This window comes from Passer domesticus, chromosome 5 (assembly GCF_036417665.1).
Source record: "Passer domesticus isolate bPasDom1 chromosome 5, bPasDom1.hap1, whole genome shotgun sequence".
Taxonomy (NCBI): domain Eukaryota; kingdom Metazoa; phylum Chordata; class Aves; order Passeriformes; family Passeridae; genus Passer; species Passer domesticus.
In genome coordinates, this window is record NC_087478.1 from 41,434,397 (window position 1) to 41,462,243 (window position 27,847).

Sequence of the window (27,847 nt, forward strand, 5' to 3'; positions counted from 1 at the left end):
GCCAGAAGCATCAATAGTGGCTAAATATTTATTCCTGAAAATAGACCTTCAATTTTCACTAAGTCAAGTCAGATATTATTTTTGTTGTCTATGCTGTAAGCAGATGCATTTACAAACATCTAAACAAGTCATTAACTCCCTCTCTTTCCACATTCTGTTTATTATTTTAAACAGTTTATAAAATTTCTAGGAGCAGTACAACCCTTCTTGGTCTCAGCCTTCAGTCAAATGACAAATTTCATGAAGAGTAATTGTGTGGTCGTATTCTTCCTAATAGAAAGTACATTTTGAACATTCAGTATATAGGGAGGTGTTAATATTCACATTTGCTTATCGGCTTGTTTAGCACTCTGCTTCTGAGATGCTTTTAAAAATTATTTTCTTAATTGTTTGCTTTTCAGTGAATATTTTATTTGGCCTCCTGGTTGTGCATTTTCTCCTTGAAATAAAAACTTGGTCACATTTCACTGTCTGTATTTACATTGTTTAGTCAGTCCTTCACCTTGTAACCTATTGTTTTTGTTGTTTTATAAACGGTGTCCCAAATAAGGTATTTGAGGGATGTAATTTTTTGACACACTTTAGTGGGATTACACACTTTTATGAGTTTATCTTAGATGGCCAAAATATTTTTATTCGCTTATAAATATGATTGTATGTTTATTCTTAATTCAGTACAGACAGAAACCATTATGCAAGAATAGTGAGTAAACAAAAATCACAAAAACTTTCTCTGATAAACAGATCATGAAAGAAATGAACATGAATGATTGGTGTCTATGTTTGCAAATATGGTTTGAAAGATTCAACAATAGTAGTTATGGTTACCATAAGGGAACTCTATGGTGAAAAAACACTGGCATTAGCAATGTTGTTAGGCAGTTTGAATACATTTCTAGCAAAATAGGGTATGTTTTAAATATTGGAGTTTCAAAAAGTTTTATTAACGCAAATTTCTCTGAGGGCTGACCTTGAAGGTTGTCATGTTATATTGTTACACTGTATAAGACCATGAAAGTTTTACTTAAATTCAGAAAAAGTAGGATGTCAAATAATACACAAGAAGATATTTTGCTTAAATTTTTTTTTTAAAATAATCTTTTAATTTGCTCATTTTGGTGCACGCTACTCCCTTGTATAAATACAAGCTATTGATGTCAACCATGCAGTTTATAGGCTTGTCATTATACCCAAGTTGTTGTCCCTGGTGTAGCTTCTGTAGCTGAAATCTACATTTAAAACATTGACCTGGAAAGATAAAATAAATTTTATTTTTGGAAACCACAGAATTTCAAGGGTGTTTACAAAATGGGAATACCTATCAGATTGTGCTGATAAATAGACACAATGCACACACAGATTACAAGTACTGTGTAGGAAGTGCTCCTTGACCACATTGTGACAGTGGAAATTTGGAGAGCTAGTGTGCCTCATTTGGAAAGGCCACTTAAATCACTAATACACAGGACTCTAATGAGCAATAAAAGTGCTTCAGATACAGGACACTAAAAATTGTATGACTACCCTCTACTAGTGTGCTGTTTCACAAATGTTCCTCTCTATATGGAGAGAAGCACAGATAGGTCCTTATAGTGACAAACTTCTTTAATATCTGTCTATATATAAGTTTATCCAGTTATTTATAAAACTATATAAGGTTTCTAAACTATATTTGTATCTCTTTCTCTCAGCAACCATGCCTTCTGCTATTTTGAGGTGATAGTTGATACCCAAATAAATCCCATTTGCTATATTCAGCCCTTCTTTATTTTTGGTTTCTTATAACTAATGGCTGTGGGTCTCATCAGTTTGACCTTGAAAAGACCTGCTATTTGCCTCATAGGACAATACAGATATGATGTGCATTTGAAAGAGAAGTTGCTAACAGAAGTTGCTAACACAAGTTAGCAATCAGGGACTAGAGATGAATTCAAATTCAAGATTTCATATTATAAATGAGGTGGAGTTGTGGACAATATGTTACTTCTCATTGGACAAAAAAATCAGGAAAGTCATATTCTAGCTCTTTCACCATCTCTCTGCAACCAAGTGTGGTGCAGATTCTCCTTGTTCAGTGCTAAATTTGGACAGAAAATGAAATTAATCTCATCTAACTTTAGACCACTCCAGTGAAGATGACAACAACCAAGCTGGTCACCGCAGGCCCCCTTTACAGTCATGTAGACACAGTCAGGTGAGACTCACAGGCTTTGTATGAGATGGTTGTTCACTGATTAGCCAACTTGCAGTTATCTGCATAGGTTTGGAGGGAGACTAGTCTTAAAATCCGATGATCAGGCAGATATTATCCTCACTGTCAGGTGAAGCTAATGGAATCTGCAGAAATTCAGCACTACTGAAAACCAGTATACATACATAGTTTGCAATGATTCTTCATTGGCCAGGCTGGAAAAGCACTCTGATCTGTTACCAGAAATATGTTATAGAGGAAGTGACAAAAATGCAGATTTAGATCTTAGCCACAAAACTGTTTTAAAGTTGATAAACTTTGTAACCATTTCATAACCTCAAGTGTATTTATGATTTTGAGAGGTAATCAGAGTTTATATGGTGGTGGGATCCATAGAAGAGTCTACAAATAAAGTTGAAAATGAGCTAATTCTTCAATTTCAAATTTCAGTGTTAAAATATATTCAAAATTATAGGGCTGCATTCAAGTTTACTTTAAATACTGTCCATCTGTAATTGCTGAAGTCGATTCAGGAAAGCATTCTATCTAAAAAACAAATGCAGTAAAAATGCAGAACACGGGGAGGTTTTAGAGCTCTACCTATTTTTAAAGTTTATCTTCCTCTAGTAGATCTCATTTTTAGGATACAAAATTATATACCAGACATATTTTAAAAAATGGAACATTTCCTTCCAAGCAGTAGATGTCAAAGTAGAAAGTACTGTACATGTGCATAGAGGATAGAAAAAAGGGATAGAAACATTTTTGACTTCATGTTCCAGAGAGTCCTGTTTAATATCTGATAAAGGTTTTATAAGAGGCTTAAGAAAGGGTTAAGAGAGATCATAGACTGATTTGAAGGAGGGGGAAAAGGAAGAAGTGGAGCCAAGGAAGTGCCTCATCTGTGTCATGACATGATGGAGCGTGGCACAAATTGAAGTAAAGCAAAACTTCCTCTCTCATGCCTCTGGAAAGTAATAGCTTTCCTCGCTTATGAGATTGTGTCTTGAGTGACTGTGGCTTCCCAATGTCAGGGAAAAAAAAAAAAGACCACATTCTCCTTTTGAAAATTTGTTTACAATGGTGATCTCAGGTTAAATTTCACTTCCAGTGGAAGAAAAATACTCATGATATTGGAACACAGCTTGGGGTTCGAGGTGCTAAGATGACTAGAGAATAAGAAATCTAAGATCTGCGTGGACTGTCTGCATGATGATACTTATCCTCAGCATAAACCATGAAAATAATTGTTATTTTTTGCCCTGCAAAGCTATATATACATTCAGATTATTCCTTTCCTGTTACAGATATATGATCTGAACAGGTTATTCTGGACTAATTTCAACAGACTACATTGTGATGCTAGAATCTGTGTGAATGCATGGATTCTTGAATATTAAAAAAGCCAGTTCTTTCCATCGTGACAAAAAGTAGCTAGTAGCTATTTCACAAGACAGAAATACTTCTGAAGGCGGTTGCAGCATCTCATTATATATGATTGGGAAAAGCCCACACATGAATTGAAATGGCTGCTTCAATGGAGTGGATGCTAGTCAGCTATAGGAACTTTTCCTTTGAGATATTTTCCAAGCAAACAGTGAAGCAAAGAAGGAAACTAACATATAAGTGAAAATCGGAATTCTGTGTTCAACTGCTGAATCTTACATATATTTGACCATGAATCACAAGCAAAGAAAATCTTTCTTACCATGTGAGCATGGTAAAATATTTGAAGAAGTAGGGCAGAGAATTTCCAACCATGGAAATATTAAAAACTCAATAAATCTTTTACCAGCCTGGTGTAACTGGCCTATTTCAAGCAGGGTTTGGACTAGATGCCCACTACACATCCCTTCCAGCCTCATTTATTCTATTATTAGAAAGGTTGGGCATTGATTGTGCACCTAAGGCAAAAAATATCAACTTCAGAGTAAAAATGAGAGTGAAAAGCAAGACAGATTTCTGCAGGCAGAATATATCACAGAACAAAGAAGCTTATTTTTGAAATTATTACTCCCAACAGCTCTAAGAAACAGAGGTGAAAATGCTTGCCTTCAGGTCAAAGGTGATTTTCCACTTTAAGTTTGAGACATTCACTACTCACTTAAAGTTATGCTAATAAATAGAAGACACTAAAATAGACTCAGTGCTTTAGCTTTAAGCTAAAGGTAGATGAGAAAACACCAGTCTTTATAATTGCAGATTTTCCATGCAGAACAGAAAGATGAAAGTGAAAAACGTTAAGAGCTGCATTGTTCCTGGGATGCCATAAGGTTTGGATGCTGACTAAGGCAGAGGTACAATAAAGACTTGACCTCAGTATTTGACATTTCCCTGATGCCTTCTCCTGGACAAACTGGCAAAATACAAATTGGATTGGTAGTCTGTGAAATGAGTACGAAATTTGCTCCCAGGCTGCACACATAAGGTGTTGATCAAAGGTTTTGACCAGCCTATCACAAGTGGGATTCCCCAGGGATCAATACAGGGCCCCACACTGTTCAATGTCTTCCAAAGTGTTCTGGACAATGAGGCTGAAAGCACCCTTACCTAGTTTGCTGATGACACTAAACTGCGTGGTAAGGTGGACCAGAAGGAAGAACCATCTTGCAGAGTGTCCTGGGCAGGTTGGAAGAGTGAGCTGGCAAGAACAGTGCCAGATTTAACAAAGACAAGTGTGAAGTCCTGAAGCTGGAATGAAAAGTTGAAAGAGTCCGGTATGGGCCAGCATTTGCGTGGTGCACAACCAGACTTGCTGAAGGGCTGTGGAATGCACAGTGCAGCTGTGGTGCCTACAATTTGAGAAAGATGTGGACAGACTAGATAGAGTCCCAAGGAGGGTCACAGAGTTGGTCAAAAGGCTGAATATGCACTGTGAGGAAAGACCGAAGGATTTGTTTTGCTGGGAGAAGAAAAGGCTTAAGGGGGACTTCATCACAATACTATGGCAGTTAAAGGGCCAAAGAGGAGACACATGGAGAAGACAGGGAACAGCCATTGCAAGTTGCACTGGGACAAGTTTCATGTCCATATCAGAAAGAATTTTTTTTTCAGTGAGAACAACTAATCACTGGAACAATCTCCCCATGGATGTGGTAGAGCACTCATTGTCGAAGGTTTTCAAAACACAGGGTGCTACAAGACCTTGTCTCGGTTCCCTTTCCCATGCAAGATTGGACCACATGACCTTTCAAGGACCATCCAACCTGGGATATTCTGCTGTTCTGTGAAAGAGGAAGAGATAAAGTATATTTAACACCACTTGGAATGCACGTGTGTGTTAAGGCATTACTTCATCAGGAAGCGTGTGGTCAACAGTTGATTTCAGCAGAAATCAACTATCTGCGACCTGCAGTTATTGCCTATACTGTGTTCTCCACCAGCTCCCAAACTCACTGAACTGTTCTCACACAGCAACAAGCACACACTCACCGTTGAAATAATTTTCCTTTCAGTTGCTTCCCTGGCACTAAAACTGCAAACAAAAAGACTGTCTTTGCAACACTTCTCCCACTGCCAATCCTCCTACATAGGTTACAGGAGGAAAGTTTCCGTGGGTCAAGTATGAAGAAGAGATTTAATAAAAAAGCATGGAGCTGTACTGGAAGAACTGACAATCTGGAAGGAAAGGAGAGGAGAGTTAGCAAATATTGATTCATGTTCCTCTCTGTCTCTTGGGACTGAACACAGTAATCTCAAATCTCTGTTTCTTTATTGCCTGGAAACTGTACTGCCCATATGTCCCTAGCTCATGGAAGAAGCAGAGCTAAACTGTAGATAATTTATCTTTGCTGTTCCACTCTCAGCTCATGCTGCCATGACAGTTTAAAAATATTTAAAAGACTATGGTATTCCTTGCTCTGACATGTGTGCCATTGCAATTGGAATAGTTTATGACATTTCAGCTGTTTCCCTAATAGGAAAATCTTACCAGAATTGAATGCTATACATCACTGAAGTGCAGACGACCTTCCTGTATGTGACTAATAGAGTTGCATTTGCTATGAACTTTTTTGAGCTATCTTTATTTTTTTGTAGGAGAGAGATATTCTACAATGTTAAGAATCTCAACAAATAATTCAAAATTATTGTTGAGTAATCACAATGTGATATATTGCAGTTTGCTAACCAGGGAAGGATGGTCTTTTTTCTATGGCAACAACTTTCTGATAACTTTCACATGTTGCTTATAGTTAAAAAAAACCCCAACCAACCAACCAACCAACCAACCAAAAAAAAAACCAGAAACAACAAAAAAGCTTTTGGGTTTATTTATTTATTATTCTAATAGAGGACTCTACCGTCCTGAAGGGATCTTGCCACTTTCTGAATTAATTGCTTCTGATATCTCACTTGTAATCTGAAACATGGAACCAAGCCTCATTTCAGGCAAGTTTTACTAATTGTTTCTCTGGACGAAATATAAATTGCATGAAAAAAGAAAAGGTTGGGGAGTGAAAAACAAACCCTTATACTGGAATGAAGTCTTAGTCTCCTTCTGGTCTTGTTCTCATAGATTGCACACAGGAGTCTGGATGGTTTCATGGGTGACTTTGCTTTCCATTTCAGACATTTAAACTCCTGTTTGAATGAAGTTTGGTGCAGTGAGTTAAAGCAGGTTAGAGCTTAGTGCATTTGAACTTGGTAGTAACATGGCAGTGTAACAGAGTCCCACCTTGTGTTTTTATGTAAGAGCTGAGGAACATGTCCCAAGACATGGAGCTACTCAGTGTCCCCAGACCTTACAAAAGGAAGGTTGGATCTCTGGTACAGAAATCACTGAACCTCCTGTTTAAATCATGCTAAGTGTCCTCAGTTACCTTGGGACATTTCAGAGTTAAATTTTAAATTCATCTTATATATCTTATTAAACATTTTTTTCATAGAAGAAGACTGGATATTTGAGGTTTAGTTCAACTACTGTAAGTCAGGGACAACCAAAACCATATATTGTATTGCTTTTCAAGTTTTCTTCCTAATTTATGAAGACTGTGTGGGAGAAGACAACAATCTGTACTCAGGAGAAATGCAGTGAATCAGCCTGTTCCTTATGGTGAAATGTCTTTTAGGCAGCTGCTGTACCTTGTAGAAAAAAACCAAAACAACAAACCAACAAACAACAAACAAATAAACTCCAGATTTCACTTTAATAAATCTCATTAAAAAAAAAAAGCTGTTGTTCTTAAAAATACTGCACTATATTCTACAGTCTTAATGCAATATTTGGTATTGTTTGGAAACATAGTATAATGCTACTTCCCTTTCTATTTGGCTGTAGAAGCAAGGGTTATTAATCCCACTAGACTATTATGGAAATTAGAGAAAAGCACAGAGGGGGAATGGTGCAGAGACCAATTGTTTCAGGGAAGAATCTGGGAGGGGCTCTTCCCTAAGTGTCCCCATATACAAACAATGATGGTTGAGAAGCCTTTTTAGGAAATTTAGAGTATTTTCTGCATAGACAGCTGGCCAGCTAGGGTCAGAGAGAGTCAAGCACAGCCCTCACTGTCTTTTGTCACTGCTGAGCAGAATTCCTGTCAGCAATAACCACAACTTGCCTTGCTCATTGACTGAGCAGGGACGCAAGAGGTGACACAACAGGTACTTATGCACACAGAGTCACCTGGAGAACTGGTGATCAGTTTAATTTGATCTGAGTTGTTTATCACTCCTGGTCCCTACTCTGGGGAGTAAAGAACAGTATGGAAAGGCGCTGGTAAACTCAATGACAGCATAGAATGGTGTCTGTTCCTCTACACCTTTTCTGAACAGAAACGAGCTGAGGATTTGCAGAGATATCCTTAAGACAGAGGAAGATGGTCAGTTCTGATTTTTGGGCCATATTAACTATCTTACTGGTATCATTGTGCTAAGAGCATAGCAACATGATTTTATAGGTCTGGGAACTTGATGTAAAACCTGAGGAATGTTGGGATTATGTTACTCAGCAGATTATTTGAAGGGTCATGTACTCTGACATCTCTTCTACTTATTGTCCCACTGTGACACACCCCAGAAATATTAAAACCATCACCACTGATTTCTCTGATGGGCACAGTACTCTGTGATTTATACTCTTTGAAGACACAGTAGGATAATGTTCCTTTGTACATTTCCATTTCACTTTCTGGTCTGATCAGATTCAACAATGGCCCAGAAATTCTGACAACCTCAATAACAAACTGTTCCTGTTCACTGTGGACATCTGCTACAAGTCTCAAGGGACTTCTAAGGCTTTTGGCAGTCAGTGACTCCATTCCAGATTGTTGTTATGACTACACATAATTGCATTTTAATTTATATGAGGAGAAAGCATTTTAAGCCTTTTTTTAGTGATAAATCTAGCCCTGGTCACCTTGTCTTACATGGTCATTGCAGCCACAGGTGGATTCATCGGTCACAAAAAGCCAGGTCCTACCATCCATGTGCCAGAGACCACAAAGAACTTCATGTTCATACTCAGAACTATTTCTTGGCACCCTGGCAACTGTTGCATGAGGTATAAACCACCGATTGAACTAAATAGAAAATGGCCACTCAACATTTAATAGAATCATACAATCATTTGAATTGGAAACTTTATGATCAGGATGCCATTGGCCTTTTTGGCCACTAAGTGACCTTCCTGGCTCATGTTCAGCTGGCTGTTGACCAGAACTGGCAGGTCCTTTTCTACTGACCAGCTTCCCAGCCACCCCAGCCTGTTGTGCTGCAGGCAGTTGTTGTGACACAAGGGCAGGACCCGGCACTTTGCCTTTTTGAACATTGTATAATTGTCCTTGACCCATTGATCCAGCCTATCCAGATCCCCCTGCAAGACCTTCCTCCCCTCCAGCAGATGAACATTCCTGCCCAGCTTAGTGTGATCTGCAAATTTACCAAGGGTGCCCTCAATCCTCTCATACAGACCATTGATAAAAATATTAAACATGGCTGACCCCAAAACTGAGTCCTGGGAACAAAATTTGTGACTGGCCACAAATTGGATGTAGCTCCATTCACCACCATCTTCTGGGTCCAGCCACCCAGACAGTTTCTAATCCAGCTAAGAGTGCATGTGGCCAAGCCATGAAGCTTTTCTAGAAGATTGTTGAGGGATGCAGTGTCAAAGGTTTTACTAACATCTGGGTAGAACAGTCACACAGTAAGGAAGTCACCTTGCTGTAGAATGAGATTGGTTTACTTATTTTTGCCCTTATTCTTCCCTAGGCGAAATTAATTGTATCTAAAAGAAGAACCTACACATTTGCAACACTTTTGACCCGCTCCCAGCCTCCTTCAAATACAATTTTGAGGAAACTTAGCATCAAGCAACATGAGCTAAAACACACTTTCCACAGAGCAGGTTCTGTCTTGCAGCAAAATACAAAATCCTATCTCACAGAACACATTTGTAAAGCCATTCTGTAGGATTTGTCTAAGTCAGTAGGAAATGGGCACTAAGGCATACCTACAAATCCCATTTGGTGAGAATTTGGCACTGGGCACCTGAAATATTTTAAGGTCCAGAACTTCATTCAGTGGATCTATTCTTTTCTTTCTATTCTTTCTTTTTTTTTTTTTTGTTTCTTTTCCATCTGCAGGGTGTGGAAGAAAGGCAACAGCTTTCTTTTGTCCCATTTCACAGACTCCATTTTACTTCAGTTACATACCTGCTTATCCCATCAGACCAAAATAGTTTATGAATACAGATTCATGCAGTTGTCTCTACTGTCTGAGTTAAAATGTTCCAGAAAGTTGATTTGAAGAGCAATAGGGATAAAGTGATGATTTATAATGTTCATGACATTGCAATGGTTTAATTTCTCCCAGCAACACCCAGGTATGTTCAAATGCAGCTGCTGCTGTGTCATTGTAAGCTTTTGTTATTGTGTTCAAATTCTTACGGGACTGGGGGTGGTGTCCAGATGTGAATTGAAGATCCAGGAAATCCTTCATACTGAGATCAGTGGTGTTTACATCCCTGGGTTCAGTCTGAGAAACTAAAAACTTCGAATGGAATTTTATTCTAACCTTTTTTTTCCCTGACATTCAGGGTGGCAGCAGCTGCTAGTGCTGATGTTAATGACTTTGTGCCCAAAAAGACACAACGAGTGACAGATTGTTAATGATTATATGGGGTGATCATATTTCAAATACTTCTAAAGTATCTTTTTATTATTGTTGATATCATTAATTGTTACTGACCAGATTTCAACACCATCATTCACAAACAGCCCTTCATCTCAGAAGAAATCAGACTGCTTAGTTTAGGTGGAGCAGCAAATTCCTCACTGGGGGAAAAGAATTGATTCTGCTATTCATGTTAGAGATATGGAGATTTTCTTTCAATTGTGGAATACAAGGAGTAGCACACCATTGCAAACTCTAATTTCTATGTATTTTCTGGTATTCCAGCTTTAAAAAGACATGAAAAATCATGGCCAGAATGTTGCAAATACTTATGGGGATGCAAGTCTGGTGAAATTCAACAAGCATGGTAACACACAAGCAAAAAGCAATGCCAGTATTTAGAGACAAAAAAGGCAAATAAACACAACTCTCCGAGTTACTACCCAGGGATGTGGGCAAGTAATGACATTGTTGTTGTATATCCTAGGCATACGTCAGAAGCTAGCTGTCTTTCAGTTATCTGGAAAAAAAATCAAAGAACAGAGGTAAAATTTATGTTTCTGTGGGATGTATGGGATGTATATCTCCCTTTTCTCTACATTTTCCTTTCAATTTTTATTTGTGTGTCGTGTGTGTGTTGGGAGTGAGCTGGGGTCCTGCTAGTGGCAGTGAGTGCTCAAACAAACAAGCTCTGCTAAACCCCGTGGCAGAGGGAGGCTGGGGGCGAGCCCAGAAGCTGAGTCAGTGTGCTCAGACTGAGAGATTTAGTGGGAATACATCAACATCAGAAAAGTGATGGCTGGAAATGCATCTGAGCTCTAGGGTGGGCTATTTTAAGTATGAAGAATTAATTGTAGCTGACCTCAGAATTAGTCTGCAGGTTGGACACTCTTTTATAATGTGTGACAGGCTTGTCAAGTACTCAGAACAGGCATGTGAATGCATCAGTTCAGCAAAGCTGGGCTTCAGATCCACTTTCTTTTTCTTGTACACTGGCAATCAATTTGCCTGGCTCTTTTAGAGGACGTGATGGTGAGCAGCAGGAAAAAGCTTTCCCTTGCTCTTTATTTTTTTCCAAGAAAAAGTAGAAAGGTCTGAAAGGTCTCCATTTCATCCCAATATGGAATGGAAAACTGTTTCTCAAATTGAACATATTCCTGGAATGGGAATAAACAGTTTCCTGCTCATTTCTATTCATGGTTCTTCATTCTTTCCATGGATTTCAGATTATGAAGTCCAAACACCTTTGAATACTGGTCCTTGCAGGAGATGCTTAGAATGTTTGCTCATGTGTGAGTGAAGATGGAGGGCAGTGGTCATATAAAAACATCCCACACTTTCCTTCCTTTATTTTCCTAGTATTCCTTTGGCCTTCAACTAACACTAATCATTTAGGAGAAGAAAGATATGATGAAAGCCTGTCATAAATAATTATATAGTCCTGCATTTCTCTCAGCAATGTTCAGCACTTATTTTTGAAGCATGCCACCACTAATACACAATTGTTAAAATGCTTCAAGTTATTTGCTTTTTTTGTAATGATGATTTTTTTCCACTGATGTTTTTTATTTGATGAAAACAATGCAACTGACTGGAAGCCAAGTAGATCCTGTATTCTAACCCATGCAAGACAAGGATTTGACTAAGAGCTTTTTATCCTAAGCATGATTGACCAGGTCAAAAATAAAAAAAAAAAATTAAAAACTCCCAAAGTTAGGAGTTAAAAATGAACAAATATCCACTGATTTAATACTTTGATTGAATACTTGACACCTCTGGTGAATGAACTTGGACAAAATGATTCATAGTGTGATGATTTTATTAGATTAGGGATATTTCTAATTAAGTAAGCAGCTGTTGCAGCCAAGTGCTTCATCTGCTAACCATTTTTCTCTTTGCTGTTCTCTGGAATCCTGTGTGTCTTATTATATTGCTGTACGCAGAACTTGTAATAATTTTCCATGCCTTTTATGCCTTAAATTAATCTAGCATAATGTTGCATGGAAACCTTCTGCCAAGATGTTCTGGTAAATGTTCTAGTGCAGCATATAGCTGGCCTCTTAAAGAGCAGCAGATAGCTTTACCTCAGTGCTCAGAGATCGACACCATCACTTCTTCATTTCCATGCCATGTTTAAAGTGTTGCTTTTATCTATTAAAAGGGAGATAGGCCCCTTTTACCTTGCTGACTTCATAATCTTTGTTGTGCAATGTTATCTCTAGAAAAGATAGAAGCTAAAATGCCTTATTCTTTTATAAATACCATCAAAATGTGATATCTGGTCACATTTTGACTTGATCAATCTTAGAAAATTTTAATGTCAAGATATAGGAGATATTTGCAAGAAATAGTAAACTGGAAAAAGAGAAGAAAAGGAAGAGAATATCTTTATGATAGTACATTAGTTTTACACAGATAAAATTTTTAACACTATGGTAGTCCAGCATAGAAATTTGCCAGTTTATCTCACCAAAAAGTACTAAGAGATACTTATCAGTCTTCTACTACTGTTCCTTGCAAGACTGAGCAAAACTGCATAGAATTTTCTTTCCCATCACCTGGGTGGGAATCACTTGCATTGGTAGTATGTTACTTCTGCAAAAAAATGAAATGCTGCAATTAGACTAGGAGATTGCTCAGCTCAAGCCTTAAAAGCCTTGAACTTCTTCACAAAAGAAGCTTTCACTTCAGATGATTTCAGCACTGGTATAATGAGTCAGAGGACAGAAAAAACATTCCTGTAAATCATGAGAAGTACTCTGGGTAGGCAAATATCATATACCTTCTGCATAAACTGCAGTTCAATTCTGATTTTGGTCATGTAAATAATGTGATCATGTGAATGTGTTCACTCCATTCCCAGAGCCTAGAATGCAGTGGACACTTTAATCTTAGGAGGACAAAATGGTATGCACTGCACAGTATTCAGCCAGATTGGAGTTCAGGCAGAATGGGTATGTAACTGTCTGAAACTATCTCTCCTACATTTGTTTACTTGCAAACTCTGAGGCAAGTGAAATCCACATAGCATGCATTTCATAGATTAGGAAGGTACAGGAAGTGCCATTTTGAGAGAAAGAAGAATCAGATGCAAAGGACACAACTATTAAGCAAACTCCCCTGTCTGACCATTCATACTCCCAGTGCCAGAGACTTTCACTGCTGGGACCAAAGTCTCTTCACAGGGGGCAGCTCCAGTGAAGCCACAGTTGTCCTGCTTGGCTCCCCCACACCCCGTTCCACAGTCAGACCAGGTTTCCTGACCAGTTTGCCTCCTGGTTTCCCATAGAAGGGTCAGAGTTCTGGTTCCTTGAAGCCATTTACTCACAGTGCAGTGAAACAGAAAGAACTCGAGCTGCTGCCTCTAAGGAGGGATCCCCAACAAAGGAAACCCTGGGGGCTTTCCAAGGACTTTTGCGCCCTTGGACTTTTGCACCCAGTCCAAGAGCACAAAAGTCTCTCCCTTCCTCTTCTTCAGTCCCCAGCTCCTGAGTGCCCTTGAGTGTCTGCTCCCCTGGCTCACAGGTCCCCAGGCCCTTTCCTATGCAAAGGGTCAACAGTTCACAGCCCCTTGCTTCGTGCTCCAGCCACCCAGAGTCCAACCTGCTACTCACACTGAACCTGCACACTGAGCTACCTGCTCTGAACGTGTCTCTTGACACAAGAATTTATAGAACAATGACAAATATTTAAAGGCAACTTGCCAAGAGTTACTTGCTATAAATCATGAGCATATTTAAACAGAACAGAAGTAATATTAACTGTCATAGAGTTTGTATTCAGGATTAGGAATAAACAGGAAGCTAAATTTCATGGGTGAAATTCCAGTTAAAGATATTGTAAATAGAACGAACAGATTGTTGTCAATGATGTGTTGCAATCAGGGCAGGTATAGCAGAGGGTAATAAAGAGTGGAAGATACCAGAGCTCTTACTGAGAGCATCCTAAGGATGGAAATTAGCAAGCAGTTAGGGTGCTTTTCCCAGGTGCTTTAAACATTGTAAATAATTTAAATTATTTTATTTTATTTTATTTTAAAGTTTATTTTATTTTATTTTATTTTAGAGATAGTGGTAGAATTTTGACTGCAGTTTATCTTTTTTTGGTCCCAAATGATTTCTGATCATTATATATGAGCAATAAAAAATGTGACTGTGTGGGCTGGCTATAATGAAGCTGGGATTTTGTATTCATTCATCACAAGATGTAACTCCTAAGTGCATCTGTTATCTATTTCAAGATCTTATTTCTTTGGGGTAGTTTTATAGATAATTGAGTTAGTGAGGATCGTTGTAGAAAATCATCTGGAAAGGAGGTACATAGAGATTTCAATGTGGTTTCTCTGTTGTAGACTCAGTCATGAGAGAAGAATTACAAAAAAAGTTTACTTTATACAGATTTAGTCACATAAACTTTAACTTAGCATTTAATACAGTTGGGAGTACCCTCTCTATCAATGTCGCATGCAAATTCATCTGTTGTCTTAGACATCTGTCCTGTAATGTGGAGAACTCACTTGTGAAACTGCTTATTCCTCAGCAATTAATATACAAATCCTAAATAGTAGCTTAGGTGAGACACTTCCAGTGGCTGATAACATGAAACTGGCTTTTGGAACACAACAAACACCTCTCTGCTCAGGTTAAATCCTCTGAGAAGCCCTCCAAGGAGAGAGAAACTTGCAAAATCCTAGTGAAAGCTGGGTACAGACTTTAGCAGGTACAGGTAAAACTCCAGTCTTGGGCATTAGGCTGCCCCTCTTCCCTAAAAAAGGAGGCATGTGGCAACAAAAGCCTACATGCAAAACTCCTGATCTCATTTAAAGCTCTCTAGTCATGTGTTGCTTGTATATATAATTACAGTGAACTTCAGAAGCAACAGAAGCTGTGAGTTGCTGACACAAGGGAAGGAAATGGAGGTAGGCATAAGCTCGAACACGGTCACATGCATGAGTCAGTGGAGACTGTAGCGACTTGTATTCATATTCTCTGTGCAAACAGCAGAAGCTGTTTAAAGAAATACCTTCTCAGCTGTTTGCTTACTGGAGGCTACTGTTCCTGCAACTCTGCTGGTAGAAAGGAATATGTATGAATCAGAGGCTCCCACTCACAGACCCACATCTTCATGCAAGACCATTTTTATTACCAGCGTTAGCTAAGACACTGGACCTGAGGGTCCCATCAGGGAGATACAGGCACAAACCAAATTATTCTGATTCTGCGATGAGGAGGGAGAAGAAAATGGTGAGCAAGGGAAAACTGTAAATTAAAAGCCAGACATCCACCAGAAATTGTTTCTCAGAAACCTAAATTGGTGAAGAAGTTTATTTTCCACTACCTCCAAAAACCTCTATAATTCCTTCGTGTGTGCTGCAATCAGAATTTTGTTTATGGTAGAAAATATGCTTAGTGCTAGAAAAAGTCTAAAAGTATAAGCAAGGATTCAATACCTGACTCCTCTTGATTTTCAGCATATGAACTATAAGTCAAGAGGCTTAGTGTAACAAAGTGTTGCACTCTGTACCTTTCAAGTGTTTCACAGTGATCCTCAATGCACTGTTTTTCAATGCATTTCTGAGAAGCATTTAGTTTTTGCCTAGAAATTGCTGTGCTATTTTTGCATATTCAGATCTCTGTATCATTCCAGTTTGGAGAGGCCAACTGTTCCCTCTGTTTCCATATGAAGATAGAATGAATCAGTGTTGCTTCCATCCGTACTGCCATTCCCCCAAATGCTTTCACAGATGTACTAGGAACATGGAGTTCTGTGGTCTGTAACTGTAATACCCCAGACTGGGCTGCTCTCAAAAACCACCCTTCAGAAACCATATGATTATAAGTAACTCAAGGCTGGTAGGAGTTACCACACCTTACATGAGGAAAGATCCCATGAGGCTGCTCAGGTGATAGCAAAGCTTTAATAGGAAAAAAAATTCACAGAAGCAGAATTTCACTGAAGGTTTCCAGCAATCTGATTTGCATCCTTAGGAGAAGATAATTCCCATGTCTCTAAGAGAGCCAGCCCAGTACCTACTAGATGACTATAAGGAAGCTCGACTGGTTGTCACATCACTTCTTTTCAATTTGTTGTGTATATTTTAGCTTGCTGTCAGGAAGCTTGGTACTGGTACTTCATATACTCTCTTCTCCTCAGAAATGTGCTAGAAATCTAGCATATACTCCCGAGTATAAGAAGAAAGCTGATTTTATACAGAGCCTGCTGTGAGAATGAGTTCACAGCATCATTGCACATCAGTTCTAATAGCTCAGCACAGGTATCAATGTGGGTTCAGAATGGAACAACTAATTAAATCCACATTCCTGATGAGGGAATCAGGGAAGCTAAGAAAGTACAGTGGCAAGACAATGACAACAGGAGGAGAGGATGGTCTTCAGCTCCTAGGACTTCCAACTCAGCAAGCCTGGGCATTTTATTCCTGACACTCCAATAGCAATAACATCAATAACAGCTAGGAATAAAGTGTAAGCTAACAGTTAAGAGAAAAATGAAGGCCACATAATCTTTCCCTATCTGTGAGACACTTAGGCTCCACCAGCTGTGCTGGCTGGCTTCCTACATCTGGGTTCCAAAATGGGTAACAAGAAAACTCTGAGAGTACTATTTTAAGAACTCTGGCACCAAGCAGAGTGGAGAAAGGAAAAAAAAAATCCCAACTCTCTACTTCTTTACTGAAATCATTCTGTTGAAAGCATTTCTGTTTGGCTGCCACAGCTCACCAAGCAGCCTAATGTGCCAGCTATTAGTACCCAGCAGAGAGCATGTTTGCAGCTATTCAGCAAAACTATCACATGTCCTTACCGAAGGAAAGAGGGATCAGCTGCCGAATACTGGAGCTGATGAAGAGCAGAGCTATTAAAGCAAGCAATAAAATAACCACAACCCAGAATGCAGACTGATTTTTATTATCATTTTTTTTAACCTAATGGATGACATTTATAACTGGAAAGTATGAGTCAGTATGCTGTGCCAGCATGGGGTCTTTATGATGTTTTCATCTTGCTTGTTCTTCCTACTTGACTAGGACCATTTTGTCCTGTCGATTTGTAAGTTTTAAGTTCCTTGCAGTACTTTGGGCATGGGCATTCACATGTGTTTGTGTGTGCACATAAGGAGTGACCATAGGTCAGTGAACTGGAAGTAAAGAGCCAAACTACTCAACTCAAGAAAATTTTTAGGGAGTAGTGGGACTACTTCACAGTGCTGGGACTGCTTAGATAAATTATTGCTGCCAAAGTGTCACCGCTGCCAAATGTGGCAGTGACGTGAGTGTGGGAGGCAAACGCCCACTTGCTAGCGAGGACAAAATGGACATAGCTCCCTTTCCACAACCACTAATCTAAGCCAAAATGCTTTAAAAACAGAGTACTGTTTGTCCTTTGGTAGCACATGAGCAGATAGAATGCATTTGACACAGACCTTCTCTGTAATGTCACATCTCTAGCATGTAACCAAGAAACAAAATGATACTACTTATTGCGATGATATTAGAGTCTGGTTACCTCAGAAACAACACACTCTCTTCTAGATTCTGACTCCAGAAAATTCTCTTTACATTGCAAAATCAGGCCTGAAGCACTTCCCAGGGTGAATTAATCAAGTAATGCCTGGTATGGGAAAGTCCCCTTCTGACACAGAACTATCATTATTTCATGGCAGCTTCTCCTACTCTGCAAGTCCCTGACACCAAATTCACATTTTGGCAAGCGAACTCCTGCTAGGAGAGTAGTTTCCAAGACCCATGCAAGGCAATGTCACCTAGTCATGGTTGTCTGGGCTGGTGCAGCAGCAGGGTCACCCCACAGCTTCCTGAGAGTGCAGGGAGGTGTGAGGGGCCCGCAGAGCCTTTGCCTTCCTTTTCCCACAGCTGATATGGGTCATGCTCAGCGCAGCTGAAAATTGAGCCCTCAGGCAGGGAGCTATAATGAATTCACTAGATTAGGCAATGAAAGCCAGTGTGAACAAAACAACCAGCTGGCTCAAGAATATTTCGCACTAGCATAAAAATGCTATGGTAGGGGAGGAAACAAGTTTCAGAACCGTCCCCTTTCATTCCTCTGAAAATCATGCCCATCTTTTCTCTAATGCAAATTCTTATAGCCTCCATATATCTGTGAAAGTGAAAAGAAATAAAGGTATTTTCATCAGTCATTGAAAACAGTAAACTCATATAAGAATGTAATGCACCTTGATGAAAAATTGTTCGTGGCGGAAGTTTACCTGAAGCTCTGTAATTTTTTTATTTTCTTTCATAATGAGTGTTGGAATCTAACTACATCATTCAGGTCTTTGTAGTTATTTTTTAATTCTGGAAAACTAAAAGTTTTGTAACTATTTATAAGCATTATTTCTAAAAAATGTAAAGTAATAAATTTATACATAGAGGATAGTGTAGTTCCAGTATCAGAAACTGAAAAGGTGCTGTACTTGTGTTACTGGAAGTGGAATGATTGTTTCAGCATAGAGTGACAGACAAGACTCGACTCCAGTTTATTTCTGTGTTTTTGTCCTCTGTCTAGGACCCTGTGTTTCCAAATGTTGTTTTTCCTTTATCTGAGAGGTGACTTTTCATATGTGAGCCAATCCACCCACACTCTTCCTGTGATTATTCTCAAGAAATAAGAAGAAAATTCCACACAGTGTCCATACCCAATAGGATTGCAAGCCTCGTTTCACTTGATTAATAGTTTGCTTTCCTTTCTCATTCACAAGAAATGTGTGTTCCCATGAGGTGTTTCTGGAAAATGTGTTATTCTACTGGAGGAATCTCTGCTATGGATGCCACTCTTACCAGAAAAAAAAAAAAGATCTCAGTAAAAAACAGCCTCACATTTGTATTTGAGGGAGTGAAAGGCAACACTTAGGAATTCCCACATGGCATTGCCCTTACAATCTCCTGAGGAAATCCACCATAAAATACAGTATGTGCTGAGAACAGGCTGGTGCACCTAAATATGGATTGCTTTTGGCTTCAGCTATCCAGAAATCCCCAGAACAGGTGCCAAATTAAGTCACCCTACTAGCTGCTTTCCATGGCTGAAGGTCAGTAATAGTTAACATGGAAAGGAATTTGGATAGCACATCTCACAACCCAAGAGTGCTGTGCCTGCTCAAACATACCAATGCATTCTTACCTCAGAAAACCTCAAGTGCAGAGCAGTTTTGCTTTCCCTTGACATGGGAGCAGTTTACAGTTCATAAGGAAAACACATTAGTCTTTGGTATCAATGTTAATTTATGCCACATTTCCCATCTATTTATAACTCAAGCATTCTAAATTAGACTATTAGATGCAAATATATTGTAGTCTGACAGAAGGCAAAATATTCCATAAATCTGATTTGGAAAAAGGAAATATTCATTCATATATAGCTGACTAATGGCTCTACATTTGCAATTTCAGAAACATGATTTCTTCAAAGAACTGCTGACAATCCATGTTAAACTTTGAAGATTAGTGTGTTTAGCCATAATTTTGCTCCCATTTGAATTTTATTTTGTTGTCAGCTTGTTTCTTATTGCATTCTTTGTTTCTTAGAACTTGTATAAATAGAGAACTTTTGTTTCTTGAAAGCCTTTTGATCTCCTTTTCATTTCCCACCTGCAATTATAACTCTTTCTTGGTGACATCACCCATTAGATGCAGTGAAAAGAATTCTGATAAATAGCTGAATAAAGAATTATTGACATCAAGTGGAAAATAGCCCTCTGGAACTGAAGAACTCTCAAAAAGCCTGTTTGCATGCAAGAATCATGAATAAGAATCATTGCAATCAGGCAAATACAGAAAATAGTCTGTGCAAGGTGTTCAATGCAAACTCATTGTCCAGAACTGGAAAACTCATGAAGGTGGTTGTTAGTGCAAAGTTAAATATTTAACCTGGTTAGCTAGAGAATACTCACGAGCATGGATATGCCAACAGTGATATATTACAATGTTTTATTTCAGTAAACAGGGAATTAGAACAGCCCTTGCAGTTTCTTTTTTTCCTCCACCTCTTATTAAATTCAGACAGGGTACACTTTTAAGAATATCCTTCTGTATAGATGAATTTCATTTTCCAGTGAAACACACAGTAAGTGCATGGTAAGTCCACATTCCTATTGGTTCACTGTTTTACCATTTTCCTTAGTCCTCAGACTATTAGTTGTTACATCTATGTCCAAACTCTGAGCAAGCATAAAACAGTATAATTCTCTGAATGTGACTGGAGTTACCCTTAAACTGGCCCAGTCAAGAATCTAGTATTTTTCCGAAGTAAGCACTGGTATATATTACTGCTGTAGTTTTGGGGCTTGGTTGGGGTTTTTTTGTGGTTTTTTTTTTTTTTTTTTTTTTGGTTTTTTTTTTTTTTGTTTGTTTTTTCTTTGTTTTTGGTGGGTTTTTTTGTCTCTGTGTGTGTATAAACTAGAGTTACACTGATGTTAAGCACTGACCATATTCATATTTACTACATGAATATAGAGTTATGGACTGCAACCCACTTCCTTCTTTTAGGAATGAAATTATCTTTGAGGAGACAACAAGCAGTTATTGTTTCTGGGCTCTGTCTGGTCTGTTGCAGTTCTTCCTAACATTCACAGCATAAAATTGAAGACAGGCAGTGTATAGCATGTCCCAGTAATCCTAAGACTTGGCTCTTCTTTTGAAGGAACAAAAGAAGTGCAGAGAGGATCACTCTGTCACTTTACATTTTTTCCAGAGAAGACAGGAACATTATCTATCTCAGTTTTGGTACTCTTGGCTTGCTGTCTAAAAGGAATGTGGTAGATAATTGTAGAAAATGTCCAGGCTTATGTGGACTAGAGTTTAAGTCATGGTTATAGATTTTTATCATTATAGTGACTTTTTAGAAAAATCTGCTAGGTGTTTCTTCACTGAATAGTAAGACATACTGGACTTCAGAATATTTTGAAAGACTGTGACACATAGAGGTACAGTAATAACCTCTAACAGAATAACAACAGACATACAGAGCCTTACAGTCACAATAGGTCTGTGTCCACAATCACAAAGGTATTTCCCATAGCACTTAGACCAGCACTGTTTACTAACAGGCATGGATAATGTCAGGGCTTTCCATTGTACTTTGAACTTACACAGCTTATCACTTCATAGTGGAGATGATCCAAATGCATTCTCTGGTTCAAAAGTAGTTCCCCTCTGGAACAACTCAATAGGTGTTCCTACTTCAAACTTAATTATTTCCAGTTACCTCTAAACCTATTTATATCTAGAATTTTTTTCATACATGGGTTATATCTGCTGTAAATCCATCAAAGCTGCTGTGAGTTTATACTATTGCAAAAGCAAAAATAAAACAGGCATTGCATTTCCTCTCATTCGCAGGAAATGAGAATGCTGGGAGCCGGCAGAAGCGGCTGCCTCTCTGTCTTTGGAATGGCACTTATGGAAAACCCATGAGCTCTGCAGAAATGACCAAACTAGATCTGAATTAAAGCAGATATTTTGAGAATTCAGTTAGCATATGTGAGGTGATGAAAGCTTCTGCTGAGTCATCCCTAGTCTTCTGATAGATCCCTAGTCTTAAACACAAAGAGAGATGAAAATCAGAAAATGGTTTTAGAAACTCTGAGAGAGATGTGTTTTGCATATGACCCTTTCAAAAATGTCAGCAACAGTGTATTTGCCTTTCTTGATCTTTGAATCAATACCTTCTGGCTACATAAGACACTAGCAAATACATTTTGACTCCAAACAAATTATTTCAAAACTGTCACAAGTGACTTTTTACATGGATCATCACTTATGTGACATTTACAGTTCCTGGCAAAAGCCAGTACAGACACACCCAAAGAGCCATTATTTTCCTCTGAGAAAGGGGAACTTTAGAATGATTCTTCTACCAAAGAAGACAGGCAGTTTGTTGGATGGCAGACTTTTACATCTTATTTACATAGATGTAAATAAGATGTAAAAGATGTTACTTACAGACTTGATACATCTTATTTAAAATTATATAGGTAATAGGTAGTCATTAAAGGGAACACTGTGACCCCTTTGAGTGCAATTGGTGATGTCACATAGCTGCACTGTGTTTCATACTGTCCAGATGACACAGTTCCTCATTTTTCTTCATGCTGGGTTGAGATCATTGCTTGGGTGAGAGGCAATTACCTGAAGAACATCTGAGAGATGCTGGCAGACTGTCTGAGAGAGGTACTGTCTGAGTCTGAAGGAGCAATTTCCTTCCTTTTAGCCAAGCTTGTGGACTGAGAAAGCCTTTTAGGATCTTTAGGTGCATCTTGATGCATTGGCAACAACAGTAGCAAGGGAATTGTTCTGTTTTATTTTCTTGTTTACAAGTACATGTTCAAATGAAGTTTTTCAAATATTTTGTCTATCCAGGGTAAGCAATTATACTCTAAGTTTTAAAAGCATTGCAAACCTCATCAGGAGCAAAATAAATTTTGTTTTCTACTCCAGGTCTTTTGTGCATTGCTGCTTAATAGCTATCCTCACTTCCACTATCATTTCCATTCTGGACATGCACTAATTATTGTTTTTTTAGTTAATTGTATCTGAAGGACACGGTCACTTACAAGGCAACAGATAAGATCACAAGTGGAATATGTGCTCATGGTCCTCACATCTGGAGTTCTGGATGGATGAACTTCTACCCCAGTGTACTCTTTATTTTTTGGTCTGGTGTGCTGATTTTCATTGAATATACTGATATAATAATTTAATATAATAACTATATGTTATATTGCAACATCATATAATATAAAATAAAATAAAATAATATAACTATTATAACTAAGTTATAATAACTTGAGATTTTATTAAGAGGAAACTTGTCTAGGTTTTGAAGGTTAGAAGGTATTTATTTTAAATTGTGTCATCCTGATTTAATCAATAAAGTGAGGTTTTGTATATGTACATGAATATATATGTTCATCCAGAATATTTGGGACAGATGCATCATATAAATTGATCAGATGATTACATTAATTACACAGCTGTAGATATTAAAAGCATGAATTTGCTAGAAAATGCCATATAATTGCTAGTACAGAAACTGATGCATGATTGTGGTTTATCAGACAACTTATCTGAAGGTTTCTCTTTAATAATTTGTGCTATTAGAGAAGACAAGATGACTTCATTCCCCAGCACTGAGGACTGAAGCTATTTCACAGGCTGATGCAAATAGAAGCAGTTAGCTGTAATGGTTTATTTGGTTCAGTCCCTCACTATCACTGCATTGTACACAGTTGTTTCCCAGGTCAGAGAGTGTTTTTATTTTTAGTTCATCGTTGAGAGTGCATTATAATCTCTTTATTAGTTTTTCTGAACATAGCACCATCAAAAATGCATTAGTAATGCATTCAGAAAATAGGTAGCACATCTTGTCTGTTTTTACATCTTGGTGCTGCTAGATCAGGATGAGGACTGAAACTTCCACTGAGCAACCATCTAAGATCTCATTTCTTGTAAAAATTCACTTAAAGTTCATCTTAAGAGATGAGCAGAGTGCATGGCGGTATGAATGAAGACAGGTTTTACAGAAGAAGTCTGTTCTAAAGATAAGCCAGTTTAATAGTGGACTTCTGTGTACTTTCACAGTGTTTTCTGTGATTTTACAAGAGATCTTCAGAGTAAAATTTTTTCTCACTGTAATTTAAAAGGGTAAGGAAGGAAGACAGATTTTTAAAATGCATTTATTTTGTTTGGAAAGCCTTGTATCTAGTATCTGTATTTTAAGCATCTGTTTGTTAGTTATTGCCTTTCACTATTGTATTAACCTGTAGGATTTTCATTATACTTTCATTGCTTTGGTTTCTTTGGAAAGAGAGAAGTTTTCTATTAAAACAACAAATGTGAACTTCATTATAAATAATTAAAACTGTTCTGCTAACTCACTTGAGTGTCAGTCTGCAAAGACAGCCAGATAACCAAAATTTTAACGTTTGGGTCATGTTTGGACAAACATCTATGAAAGTAAGATTTCTTATCAGACTCCAGCACTTCCACTTGGCATCTCAGCTGGAAATACCAGAAGAAAAGCCTTTCTGTTAGGCCATGGTCATTTCCAGCTCTAGTCCCTGGTGGAAATCAGAGGTGCCAAATTAATTTTGCTCATGAAGGGTTCAATGTAAGTTCATTTCCAAACACGCATTAAGGTTTCTTTTGTATTCCTTCTTTATAGCTTGTGTGGAAGCTTGTTTTGTAAATGCCAGGAGGTTTTGTGGTTGTGTTTGCTTGTTTGGGTTTTGTTTGTTGTTGGTTCTTTGTTTTTTGGTTGTTTTGTTTTGTTTTGTTTTTGTTTTGTTTTGTTTCGTTTTTATTTGGCTTATGTTTGATTTCGGTTTAATTCTGTTGTTTGGGTTTTTTTTTTTTAAATCACTAATTGTAAACCAGGAGTGCCTTCAGTTCTAATTGCTGTCACAGCATGTGACTCCAGCCAATAGTTCTAAAGAGGACCACTGTTTTCACGTACTTTAATTGTCTGTTTTTCTGTAAAAGAGAAGGGAAATAGTTAAGGAATTGGAGGAAACTTTCCTTAGGTTGATTATTAAGTCTAGCCCTTTTCCACAGAGTATTTTTCTCCTGCCCAAGGAGACTTGAGCAGCAATCCTTTAGATTCCTTAAGACTACCCTAATCACTGCACTTCAGTGTAGTCTGGGAGTGGAAGAAGGAGAGTCTTCTTGGCCACTTCAGCTGAAGCTATTCACCTTTTAATAAAAAAATACAACTTAGATGAAGGTGTTTAATACACATCTCCTAATATTCTGACAAGCATTTAAGGTAAAAGATGGTTTTATTCTCTATGTTTACCCCCAACATTTAAATGACTGCATATGAATAGATCTGTTTCTGCTAGAGAGGTAGAAGAGATCTGTTCCAAAATGTGTTAAAACCAAGGCCATGCTTGCAGAAAGTGAGTTCAAGACCCCTGAGGGAGATAAAGAATGTGAGCTGAAGACTTTCAAAACCTTTCTGAGTGCTCTAATGGCATAGTGAAAATGGCATAAGCACCTCTTCCAGCAATTTTTCTTTGTGTATGATGACAGATCCAGTAGAAGTGTCATGAGAACCCTCAGACCTTGAGGGAACATTCAGTTGGACTTTTAGTTCAGTGGACATTTAGTTCACACAGGTATGGTTTGAGTTGTCTTTCACATGCACATAAGTAGATATTTGAGTGAAAATGGGACTGATCTTGATGAATTCCCCTCTTTAGTCAATGAAGGCACTGTCAGAGGGTCATTCATCCTACATACATTAGGCTCACATCTTATGATAGGCTGAGTGGTTCTTGAAGGCTTCTATTTCTCTTCAGAGTAGGAACCTGGATATACAGCTTTGCTTATATTAACTTTTTAAGGGCAACTGCTATAAAAAATTGGACGTATAACTTGTAGAAGAGGATACATTTACAAAATTCAGACATCTATTGTGTTTGATTACAGTTTGTGGAGTCTTTGAAAATTAAAATTGTGAATGTCAGCAGTAAAAAAAAAAGAAGTAGATAGTGTAACCTTTTTGGTGATGTAGCTGTGGGGTAACTACTCTCCCTAGAACTGAAGTCAGGTCTTTAAGTGCTTTTATAAGATAAATCCTTATATTTCTTTGTAAAGTGGTTCAGCATAAAAATACCATGTAACCATCAAAAGTATTCAGTATATTGCCTTTAAAACCTTTGATAAAGTTCATACCTTTTTTTCTTTTTCAGTTCTCATATAAAGGTGGTAGACTGAAGGTCTCCCTTATGGCTGATCTGTGGAAAGTGTGCACCTGTTGACAGATTCCTAATCAGAAGACTGTGTTATCAATATACTGTTGTATGTAATCATAGGCAATCATGTGACAGCACAAAGCAGGGACAGAAATATCCATCTGTAGCAACTTGAGCTATACAGCAGGCCCTCTTAAATCCATTCCGGTTTAATCCTGATATTTGTGCTTGAAAAAAGGTTATCCCATTGTATGGAGAAGTACTACAGTCTTGGAGAAAGTGAACCAAGTTTTCCTGCTGCTTGAAACAGGAGATGTGATGATGAGAGTTGCTGGAAGTTCAGCCAAGGTAACACAGCTACTTTAGCTCAATGTAACATCTTTGCCTAGAAAGCAGGAGACCAGGCTCTGAAATTACGTATTTTGCTGTGTGTATTTTCTTAAATTCAGAAAACAGCATGGATTGTACCTGTGAGTTGTCTCTGCTGTAGAACAGAGTGGAAATTCACCAACCAAAGTTACTAATCCAGTTATTGGGCCATTTCTCATTTCTCCCTGCAGATTTGTCCTTGGCTAAGCCAATAGTTTTTGAACATCTACATCAACAGGAGCTGCATTTAATATAGGCTGTGCACTGTTGTGCTTATAATCTTTGACCCAAACTGTGAGCTGGGAAAGGGACACACTCTTTCCACTTCCTAATAATTCATTTGGCCCACTCAAGGGCCAATTAATTTTAACAGTGGTTGCTTACCTGTTTGGAATAATTGAACTTCAGAGAGGGCCAAGGAAACAGAGCTGCAACAAACATCTGTTCAGATCACAGTGCCAATGGAGTTTGTGAAATGATGCATTTTTCATATAGAAAATCCTGGTTCCTTCTTTCTGCATGAAGTATATTCTTTATATTTTTCTCCAGAAGTTAATTAATTTATGCTTCATAATGTTTCTTCTATTACTAACATTGCAGCCTGCTGCACAATATGCACATCAGGTGTTTCTTCTTTTTTTAGGTTTTCAAACAACTGTAGGGTGACAGTAGCTGTTCAGCAAGACAGAGCACATACTACCCATTGCTAATTCTTCTTCAAAGCAGCAGTTGAATTAACATAAGCTTTAAGTGGGCGTTATGTATTCATTTGCACATTTTCTGCTGCTGCTTATGACTAGTTTATCTGCAATCTGCTACACATAAAGGATTACTGCACAGATACAGAGCTTTATAGAAGCAACACATCCTTCAGGTATCTCTGCATAAACTCATGCATCACACTATGGGTCATTAATTTTAAATGTCTGGAGGCAGAGAGATACAAATCTCTTTCTCTCTTTTTCTCTACCCTGTCTCACCCACTACCAGCTCTAGACAGACACAGTAAATTGGCACTCCCTAAAACTACCTCATCATCATGAGTCATGTTTCAGCTTATTGTCCTTTTTCGCTGTTGTCTATTATTTAGGTGAGTTATTTGTTTAAAATACACCCACAATACTCTGGTCATAAATGAGTCCAGGGTTTTTGATTTGAGTTTTTTCAGGTTTTTTTGGGGGCTTTTTTTTTTTTTTTTAAATTTTTATTTTATTTAGATCAGAATACTGAACCTGGTAAAAAGGAAGTGATTACTGTGTTTCCTTTTTCATCCACCATTGCTGTAGTATCTCCAGCCTGAAAGACTACACACATAGCCCTTCTGCTGGGTGTATTGAAATAACTTTGTTAAACTGTTTCCTTAGAAAGAATAAGACAAAAATGACAGTATAATTCTATACAAGATCTCAATTCAGATCTTTTTTGCAGAAGTTCCAGTAACAGCTCACAATG

General features: G+C 38.1%; 1 protein-coding gene across 17 annotated transcripts in view; it reads left to right on the forward strand.

Moving 5' to 3' along the window:
- Positions 1-27,847, forward strand: part of LOC135300335 (uncharacterized) — a 230,901-nt gene that overhangs the window by 131,087 nt on the left and 71,967 nt on the right. For 2 of the 17 annotated variants that reach the window (XR_010362203.1, XR_010362201.1), the window contains exon 5: positions 26,265-26,374. The exons of 13 other annotated variants lie outside the window; for them this stretch is intronic. The gene's annotated coding sequence lies outside the window, so the exon portion shown is untranslated. 2 more of the 17 variants (XR_010362207.1, XR_010362202.1) reach the window with 2 other exon arrangements.